The sequence below is a fragment of the Thamnophis sirtalis genome, unplaced genomic scaffold, assembly GCF_051295495.1.
Source record: "Thamnophis sirtalis isolate CommonGarterSnake01/CBP01778 unplaced genomic scaffold, rThaSir2_p1.2 scaffold_4, whole genome shotgun sequence".
In the NCBI taxonomy this organism is placed as follows: Eukaryota; Metazoa; Chordata; class Lepidosauria; order Squamata; family Natricidae; genus Thamnophis; species Thamnophis sirtalis.
In genome coordinates this window covers 31,766,766-31,778,135 of record NW_028261384.1, presented here as the reverse complement: position 1 = coordinate 31,778,135, position 11,370 = coordinate 31,766,766, and positions in this window count along the sequence as shown.

Here is an 11,370-nt window from a genome sequence, read left to right as displayed (position 1 = left end):
TGACCTTAAAAATGAAAGGAGTACCTAGCTTAGCATTTTGTTTTCATTTCAGGATTCTGTCACTTCACTTGCAGACATGATCATGAAATTTAGTTATGCACCATGAATAATTGATTTATCTTAGGATTTTATGAATATAAAAAAAATCTTATTGATTAAATCAGAAGACCTGAGTAGCAAATAGTGAGTGTTCACTGCCTAAAAAATTGATAATTATAGCTAGATTCTGCTATTTCTCTCAGGAGAAAGCATTGTCTTAATAAAGATTTATAAGACATTAAAATCTTATTAGTATCACATTTGAAAAATTTCTACTGATTGCAGTTTCAACAGGGTAAATACATTTCTTACCTAAAAGCAGGAAGTGGTAAACAATTCCATTCTAATTCATAAAGGATGGAAGTCATCAAGCAGAATTAAAACACTACCTGGTTAGAGTGTAAAATAAAGAATAGCAATACTTTGGTTAATCACAATTTTGGTCACCACAATATAAAAAAAGATGTGAGATCCTGGAAAGTATAGAGGAGAGCAACAAAGATGATAAAGGACTTGGAGGCTAAATCATATGACACAGAAAGTTAGGTATGTTTCCAGGCTATCAAAGAGAAGATTAGGATGGGCATGATAGTTGTTTTGTAGTATAGGTAGTCCTCAACATATGATCACAATTGAGCCCAGAATTTCTGCTACTAAGTGAGAAATTTGTTAAGTCACTTTTGTCCCATTTTATGACTTTTCTTGCAATGTTTGTTAAGTGAATCATTGCAGTTGTTAAATTAGTAACATGGCTGTTAAGTTCCCATCACTTTGCTTGTCAGAAGGTTGCAAAAGATGATCACATAATCCCAGGACACCGACCATCCAAAATATGAACGAATTGTCAAACATCCAAATGTAAATCACATGACCATGTGGATGCTACAATGGTCATAAGTGTGAAAAATAGTCATAAGTCATGGGTCACTAAATGAACTGTTGTAAGTTGAGAACTACCAATACTTGAAGGCTGTCATAAAGACTTATTCTCTAGGACAGCAAACGGCAGGACAAGAAGATATGGGTGGAAGCTTGTTAAAAGGAGATCCGACTGTGACTAGGGAGTAATTTGACAGTGAAAACAATTAATCAGTGCAATAGCTTGCCTCGGGGTTGTGGGTGTTTATACGGGAAATTTTGAAGAATAGACTAGCCACCATTTAACTGGGTTGATATAAGGCTTCTGCCTTGAGCTAGATGAGCTGGACTAGATGACCTCTAAAGAACAAGGAGCTTCGTGGCACAGTGGTTAGAATGCAGTATTGCAGGCAAACTCTGCCCACTACTGAGTTTGATGGAGCTCAAGGTAGACTCAGCTCTCCATCCTTCCAAGGTCAGTAAAATGAGGAGCCAGATTGATGGGGAAAATATGCTGACTCTGTAAACTGCTTAATATGGCTGTAAAGCACCGTGAAGCAGTATGTAAATCTAAGTGCTGTTGTTATTGCTATCTTCCATTCCTATGATTCCATGATTCTACTATAGAAGTGCAGTTGATATCTCTTGTATTTTTGCCTCCAGAGCAGTTAACATTAGTCATACTCTGATGATGGAGAGGAAAATGTATGCAGCCAAAGAAAGCATTGTTGCTTAACTATGGATAATCAGTTTTCATGTAGGTATAGATCAGCAAACAAAACAAGAAAATTGCAACTAATTAGGATAAAAAGAAGAAAAAACCCTATAAAATACCTAAGAGCAGTGGTGGGTTTCAAAAATTGTTTGAACCTACTCTGTGGGTGTGGCCTCTTTTGTGGGAGTGGCTTGCTGCCCATGTGACCGGATATGAAGATGCCGACGACACTTGTCAGAACCACCTTAAATTACCTCACACACAGCACTGGCATGCATAAGAATATAGATGTAAACTTGTTTTTTAAAAGCCTCTTTGGTTTGCATTAAAACAACTTCAACACACGCAATGTTCTGATTGCACCACAAACGCAGTAGTCATCCTTACCTTTCACAGAGGCACTAAGTTTTATAAATATGAGCTTGATAGTGTAGAATAATCATATCCAAGGACCAGTGGTGGGTTTCAAAAATGTTGGAACCTCTTCTGTAGGTGTGGCCTGCTTTCCGGGTCCACTGGTGAAACCTCTTCTAACCGGTTTGGTAGTTTTGACGAACCAGATCTACCGAATAGGTGCGAACTGGTAGGAACCCACCTCTGCCTAAGAGGATTAGAAAAGAAGCTATGGCATACTGTACAAATTTTAAAAAAAACAGTACCTAGATATAATAAAACAAATGTAATCAGATTGATCTGAAAATAATCAGATAAAACAAATCAGAATTACCAAGATGATTAGTAAAGAATGGAGACAATAACTTCCGGTGAGCAATTGCAGAATGGGTAAAATTCAAAACACATTCTAATAGATTAACAGAGTTGGAAGGAACCTTGTAGGTCATCTAGTCCAATCCCGCACCCAAGCAAGAGACCCTATACTATTTCTGACAGATGGCAGTCCAGTCTCTTCTTGAAAGCCTCCAGTGACGAAGCTTCCACAACTTGTGAAAGCAAGCTCTTCTATTGGTTGATTGCTCTGGCAGAAAATTCCTACGTATTTCTGATTTAATAGCAATAGCAATAGCAATAGCAGTGGACTTATATACCGCTTCATAGGGCTTTCAGCCCTCTCTAAGCGGTTTACAGAGAGTCAGCATATTGCCCCCAACAATCTGGGTCCTCATTTTACCCACCTCGGAAGGATGGAAGGCTGAGTCAACCCTGAGCCGGTGAGATTTGAACCGCTGAACTGCTGATCTAGCAGTAGCCTGCAGTGCTGCATTTAACCACTGCGCCACCTTTAAACTCTCTTTGTTTAGTTTCCATCCATTACTCCTGGTCTGGCCTTCAGGTGCTTTGTAAAACTGGTTGACTCGCTCCTCTCTGTGAAAGCACCTTAAATATTGGAACACAGCTATCATGTCTCCACTGGTCCTCCTCTTCAGTAGATTATCCATGCCCAGTTCCTGTAACCATTCTTTAGCCTCCAGTCCCCTAATCATTTTTGTTGCTCTTCTCTGCACTCTTTCTAAAGTCTCAATATCTTTTTAATAGTGTAGTGACTTGAGAGACCACCTGCTGCCAATTACCTCCAATAGACCGATCAGATTCCACAGATTAGGCCTCCTCCGAATTCCATCCGCCGGCCAATGTCGACTGGCGACTGCCCGGAGGAGAGCCTTCTCTGTGCTGCTCCGACCCTCTGGAACGAGCTCCCCATGGAGATTCGAACCCTCACCACCCTCCAGGCCTTCCGCAAAGCCCTTGAAACCTGGCTGTTCCGACAGGCCTGGGGCTAAAGAGTTTTTGCCCCCATTCTCGAATATAGCAATAGCAATAGCAGTAGACTTATATACCGCTTCATAGGGCTTTCAGCCCTCTCTAAGCGGTTTACAGAGAGTCAGCATATTGCCCCCAACAATCTGGGTCCTCATTTTACCCACCTCGGAAGGCTGGAACGCTGAGTCAACCCTGAGCCGGTGAGATTTGAACCGCTGAACTGCTGATCTAGCAGTAGCCTGCAGTGCTGCATTTAACCACTGCGCCACCTCGGCTCAATATCGAATTGTATGGTTGTTGTGTGTTTTTAAATTTTGTATTGTTATGTCTCGTCTTTTTATTCCCCTGTCTGTACCCCCTTCCCTGATTGAATTGTGAGCCACCCTGAATCCCCCTTGGGGAAAAGGGCGGCATATAAATGTAATAAATCCAATCCAATCCAATCCAAACTGGATGCATTATTCTAGTTGTGGTCTTACTAAGGCTTTGTAGATAACTCACTTGATCTTGATTGAATTAATGCATTAATGAATTAATTGCCTCTCTTAATGCAATTTAGGATTGCACTAGCTTTTTTGGCTGCCGCTGCATACTGTTGGCTCATATTTAATTGGTTGTCCACTAAGACTCCAAGATCTCTTTCACAGTTACTGTTTTTACCGAATTTATATGTATACTTTTGGTTTTTCTTTCCTAAATGTAAGACTTTACTTTTCTTTACATTGAATTTCAAATTTGTTAGATATTATTTTAGAAGCATAATTCTAATTGTTGCATGGGCACAATTACTGCAGATAATATTAATACCTTGGTTATGCAACTGAAAGGTTTAATTCGGAAATATTTCGTCCCTGTTGCTTTGTCTCTACTTTGCTTGTTATACTCCAAGTAGATCAGTGATGGTGAACCTTTTCGTCACCAAGTGCCAAAAAGGGAGCGTGCGTGAGCATGCATGCACTTTTACACATATATGTGCATGCTCATCTGGGGCGCAACGGGAAGAGGAGCTGCTCAGGGGGCATGCATGCACCGGGAAATGAACTTCACACCAGAAAAAAGAAGACCAGCTGCTCTAGTTTCTGGCACTACCTCACACACGAAGGCCACCTGATTGTCGTGCGTGCAAGAGCGCCAGAAGCTCAGAAAAGGAACAGGCAATGCCATGCATGCTATATGACATGGCTCCGCATGCCACTTCGGGCAAGTGTGCCATAGGTTTGATGCAAAGGGAATTTAATTTGAAAATATGCCATGATATAAACCACTATTAGGGAGATTATTATCTTGATGACTTTTCATCAAAAATCATAAATGAATGGAGTGCTTTCTCTAAATATTAAGCAGCTAACTTTAGGTCTCACCTAAGGGAAGCAATTATTTCACCCCCATCATTTACCATTCCAATGCAGGGAGAGTTAAAAAGAAAAAAAAAGACTTGAGATTGGCATTTGTGTCTCATGAAAAGTTTGGATGTTGGAACAAAGGCAAAGCTGCTTTCGCCCAAGGCCAAAAAAATACATGATAATTCATTATCAATTCTTTTTTATAAAATACGTTCTTGTGAAGTTATTGCGAAACATAAACAGGTAACCGCACATATTTTCGCACTGATAGTATTGTATCTCGACTGTGTCCTTCGCTAGTGGCAAATAGAATGAAGGACTAAAATAGGCTTCACACAGACTCCCTTTAGAAAGAACCAAAACAAAGCGCCACCAAATGTCTGGGAACGGTCTGCTTTGCATTCAAGCCTCTTTGGCTCAAAACAGGCCATTTTAGACTCAAAATGGGGTATTCTGAATCTGAAAGTATTCACTGAGTGGTTCCACACCAGTCAGTAACAACAGACAGCCTCCAAACACAAGCTGGTGTCCAAATAGTGTATTTTGATTTTCATTATACTTTTTAGAAATTCTTTATTCTATAGTTCTTCCCTCCTTACCTTGTTTCATCTTCACACGAGTTTTGTGACAAAGCGTAGTTGTCTGAACTTGTGCACTGTGCTGAAACATAATGTGGTTTGGTTTGTATTGGCTTAGTGTAATATAGTATGCAAAACTAACTCCGACAGCATGTAAACTATGGTTTATAGTATACATCTAAGCCCTAGAAAGCACCAGCTAATCTCAAACTACTTCTCAGATCTTGCCAAGGATCTTATCAGACAATGATGCTGACTTGAAGGCAAATTACAAACAATTTCAGACAGGTTTAGTGCAATTACAAACACATTGCACAAAGCAATGTGTCAAGTCAGGAACTGAGAAAGATTGAGTGGCCAAATATAATCCACCCAGTTGGGTGGTTGGATTGGCTATGAAAATATATATATATATTTGTTTCTATTCCAACCCACTAATACCTGCCCTTCATGGATTCTTTATGAAATAAGACATGACCTTCTTTTCAGAATGGTTTGCAATTTCTGCATGTGTTCTTCTGTACAGGTAACCCTCTACTTACGACCCAACTGAGCCCCAAATTTTCATTGCTATGCCAGATAGTTGTTAAGTGACTTTTGCCTCATTTTATGACTTTTCTTGCCACAGGTGTTAAGTGAGTCTACTGCAGTTGTTAAGTTAGTAACATGATTGTTAAGTGAATCTGGTTTCCCCATTGACTTTCCTTGTTAGAAAGTCACAAAAGGTGACCAAATGACCCTGTAACCATCATAAATATATGCCAGTTGCCAAGTATCTGAATTTTGATCACGTGACCAAAAAGGATGCTGCAGTGATTGTAAGGATGAAAAACAGTCCTAAGTCATTTTAGTCAGTGCCATGTTAACTTCAGTCACTAAACAAGTGATGGTGAGTCAAGGGCTACCTGTAATACATTGTGTTTCAAAATTCATCTCAAAAAAGGAAGCAAAGACTGAAATAAAAATATTTGAATAAAGAATTTTTGGGACTTTAACTGGATGAAACCCTGTTTGATCTCGTGATTAAGACATCAAACTAGAAACCAGGAGACTGTTAAGTTCTAGTCTCCTCATACATATGAAAACTGGTTGGATGACGTTGGACCAATCACTCTCTCTCTCTCTCAGCCTAGCCCACCTCATAGGATTATTCTGGAGAAAATAGGAGGAAGAAAGTATATTTACTTTTTAAATATGTTTGCTACCTTGAGTTGCTTATAAAAATAATAAAGCTGAGATATAAATAAAATAAATAAATAACATATGCAGGACAAGAAGTAGGATACATATCTGTGAGTGACTTTGGGAACAGAATAAAAATTAAATCCCTGTCATTCTCTCTGTTAAATCACTTGTTTATTTTATCTATCTGAATCAGAGGTGAGTTTCTGCCAGTTTGCCCCGGATCGGGCAAATTGGTAGTGATGGCAGCGGTGGTTCCACCCACCCGCAGGGATGCTTCTGGGCATGTGCAAAAGCATCACACAAGCGCACACATGCACCGGTAGCAAACCAGTAGTAAAATAAATTGAAACCCACCACTGAGCTGAATATGCTTTCTGTGTCTACTATAGCATGAAACAAGACTGGCTCCAATCTCTTGCACCAGATGGAAAAGGCAGCCTATTTCATATGCAGAAATTATATTTCTTCAGCCTTTTTAGTTATTTAAAAGGACAAATATTTTTCCACTCTTTATAAAAGAATGCATATTTTTCTCAATTCTATAACAGTTTGTGGAAGAAACCAAATTGTTTAATTTGGACATTCTCTCATGAATCCTATGGAATAATAGAATATGAATTTGTTTGAATACAAATGCACATTTTGTACTAGCTGAAAGATCAAACATCATTTATTTTTGTTTCATGTGTATCTAATATTTACAGCACAATCTAGTACACACAGTTCTAAAAGCAAGACCCTAGGACAAGCTAGCTTCATTGAAGTGGGTGCTGAGATAAGGGTTTGGGAGCGGGGAATCTTGCTATAGTCAAGCTTTCCAGTTACACTGCAAAATAGGTTAGTACCTATTAGATGGAAACTGACAGAAACTTGCACAATACAGTTAACTGGGTTACCTGTTGTTCAATGGATCCACCCCCCTGGATTTGCATAAAATATTGAATCATAAATTAACAGCATAAAATGGTAATATTAGTGCCTTAAACATGTGTCTAATTAATTAATGATTCAGTTTGCAAGAAAAGCATTGCAAAAACTTCAAGAGTAACTTGACTAGACTAGGTTAGGTTTAGGTTTAGGTTTATTAGCATTTGTAGGCCGCCCTTTTCCCTGAGGGGACTCAGGGCGGCTCACACAAAACCGGGAAGGGGGAATACAAACATTAAGATGACAACATATAGTAAAATAATAGACAACATACATTCATCATTCGGGCGGGGTAACTATCCTTATCCCCAGGCCTGACGGGCGAGCCAGTTCTTCAAGGCTGTGCGGAAGGCTTGGACGGTGGAGAGGGTACGAATCTCCACGGGGAGCTCGTTCCAAAGGGTCGGGGCTACTGCTGAGAAGGCCCTCCTCCTTGTAGTTGCCAGCCGACACTGGCTGGCCGATGGAATGCGGAGGAGGCCTAGTCTATGGGATCTTATAGGTCGCAGGGAAGTAATTGGCAGAAGGCGGTCTCTCAAGTATCCAGATCCACTGCCATGTAGGGCTTTATGGGTGATTAATAGCACCTTGAAGCGCATCCGGAGATCGACAGGTAGCCAGCGCAGCTCGCGGAGGATAGGTGTAATGCGGGTGAATCGAGGTGCACCCGCAATCACTCGCGCGGCTGCGTTCTGCACTAGCTGAAGTTGCCGGATGCTCCTCAAGGGCAGCCCCATGTAGAGCACATTGCAGTATTCCAGCCTAGAGGTCACAAGGGCCCGAGTGACTGTTGTGAGAGCCTCCCGATTCAGGTAGGGTCGCAACTGGCGCACCAGGCGAACCTGGGCGAATGCCCCCCTGGTCACAGCCGTTAAGTGGTGGTCGAATGACAGCTGTGGATCCAGGAGGACTCCCAAGTTGCGAACCCTCTCTGAGGGGTATAAAATTTGACCCCCCAGCCTGAGTGTTGGAATATTAGTCAAATCTTTGGGAGGAAAACACAACAGCCACTCGGTCTTTTCTGGGTTGAGCACAAGCTTGTTAACCCTCATCCAGTCCATGACGGCCTCAAGGCCCCGGCTCATCACGTCTACCGCTTCATTGATTTGGCACGGGGCGGACAGATACAATTGAGTATCGTCCGCATATTGATGGTATCTAATCCCGTGCCTGCGGATGATCTCTCCCAGCGGTTTCATGTAGATGTTGAATAGTAGGGGGGATAAGACCGAGCCCTGCGGCACCCCATAGTTTAGGGGCCTAGGGGACGATCTCTGCCCCCCCACTAACACCGACTGCGACCTGTCCGAGAGGTAGGAGGAGAACCACCGTAGCACGGTGCCTCCCACTCCCACCTCCCGCAGTCGTCGCAGAAGGATACCATGGTCGATGGTATCGAAAGTCGCTGAGAGGTCAAGGAGGACCAGGATGGAGGAATGTCCTTCATCTCTGGCTCTCCAAAGATCATCAATCAATGCGACCAAAGCGGTTTCTGTGCTGTAACCGGGTCTGAAGCCTGACTGGAAGGGGTCTAGATAGACTGGAAGGGGTCTAGACTAGAACATGTATATCATGGGACTCTTCAACCATCAGATTGCAAAAGGCTGATTTACCTGCAGAAATGCATCTCACCCTTTTCTTTGTAAATAAACAAATGAACTAACTGAAAGGAAAAGGACTTGGACCTTTAATACAGCCATAAATGTTGCATGTATCATATTAAGCCATGCATGAACTAGCTAAGTTCATCTAACTAAAAACCTGTACAGCTATTCCTTGACATACAAACAGCTATTTAGTAACCAATCAAAGTTGCAAAAAGTGACTTATGATTTTTCACATTTTTGAACATTACAGCATCCCTTTGGGCATGTGATCAAAATTCAGATATTTGGCAACTGATTCGTATTTGTGACATCCTAGCAGTTTGATTGATTCCAGTGTTCTGGGATCATGTGATCAATTTTTGCAACCTTCTGACAAACAAAGTCAAAGGGGTAGACAGATTCACTTAACAACCATGATACTTAACAAGTGCAGTGATTCACTTAATAACGGTGGCAAGAAAGGTCATAAAATGTCTCATTTAGCAACATTAATGTTGGGCTCAATTGTGGTCCTATATTGAGGACTACCTGAATTCACTTTCCCTCTAGAAAGTAACATTGCAGTTAACCTTGTCATTTACTCTTTTGAATTCTTTTGACCAGGCTACAAAAGTTTCACTTAAGAAACAGTTACATTTTATGGACAGTGTGGGACTTAGTTCTAAAACTCCTAGGTTCAAATTCTTGCTGAGTCATTCAAAAAAAAAAAACACCTGCTCATCAAAACCTTCTTTACAGAGTTACAATAAAAATAAGCACTGAGATGAACAGATAAAGCAGATAAAGCATACAAGATAACAAATACTATGCGACCTTTGGATTAGGGAAATGTTCATTGGCTAGATTTCTAAATTGTAACAATTGTACATATTGAAGAACTTTTTTTTGCTTTGCTGTAATCCCCCCCCTCTTTTTCCCACTAAGGAAAATGTTTTATTCTGAAAGTATTCTTGTCCCCCTCCACCGCCCCCATTCCCATCTAATTTCGAAGTGAAGGCAATTACAGTAAATCAGATGGCAGCCTCCAGGTGGAATGGGACAACTCGCCACGGCCACCTTGCCACAGTAAACTTGCCACAGCCAACTCACCGCGGGACAACTTTCCATGACAACTCACTATGGAAGAATTCAACAATTCAATTTAATTACTTAAAATAATGTTTAAATTTTAATTTTTTTTGTCATTCACATTTTATTTTGTCCTTCCTTTGGCATCCTTTCCTTAATGATTCCTCTATTCCACTATTTCTTCAATATTAGTGATACTCTTGTCCCCCAAAAGTTCTCCCATGGCAAGTTGGCCATGGTAAGCCGCCCGGCAGTGAGTTGGCCATGGCAAGTTGATTAGAGCAAATTGGCCATGGTGAGTTGGCCATGGCGAGTTGTCATAGCTGTCCCACCTCCAGATGTTCTCTGGAGCAGTGAGATGTTTCTCACTGCTAAGCTGAATTGCTACCAAACCATTCCTAAAATAGCAGGAAACAATACTAAGACAAAAACTGCTGCTTCCTGTGTTGCCTCTATTGACTAACTTGCCTTCCATCCAAGGTAATGAATGGGAAAAAAGGTACAGGCAGTCCCTGACTTACAACAGTTCATTTAGTGACTGTTCAACCTTACAACAGATAAAAGTGACTTATGACCATTTTTCAAAGTTATGACCTTTGCAACATCCCCATGATCATGTGATCAAAATTCAGATGCTTTGTTTCCCTTGTCCAATCTTGTCCAACTCTAGGAGGCACTGTACATCTCCATTTCCTAATTGAGGGAGTCCATGGTGTCTGAAAATACTTCCGTGGTCATGTGGCCAGCATGGTTATAATTCTGAGGCCCATGGAACATTGTCATCTTTCCAACCAAACTGCTAGGAGGGCAGAAGCTGGGGAAAGGACGGGACCTCACCCTGTCAGGGTCTTGAACTGGCAACCTTCTGGTCAACAAGTCCAATGTCTTAATTGCTAGGCCACTACAGTGTGCCAGTATCGTGTGAACACCTTTTGTGACTTTCTGACAAGCAAAATCATTGGGAAGCCAGAGTCACTTAACAACCGTGTTACTAACTTAACTGCAGTGATTCACTTAACAACAGCGGCAAGAAAGTTTGTGGAGCAAATGAAACAAAATTCACTTAAGAACTATCTCACTTAGAAACAGCATTTTGGGCTTAATTGTGGTTATAAACGTAAGACAGCCTGTAAAGGAGATTACGATTAAGCACAAATCAAAATTTCCTGGCTTATTGTCTGTGAATGAGATGACAGTAATATCATGGGGACAAATGGAAAATGATGTTTTTTGGACTGGTTTATGCAGTGGCTACGCAGGTACAAATGGGGGCAAGACTGTTACAGGCTAAGACTCTGCATGGCACTCCTTTGTATCCTCTAAAATGTGGT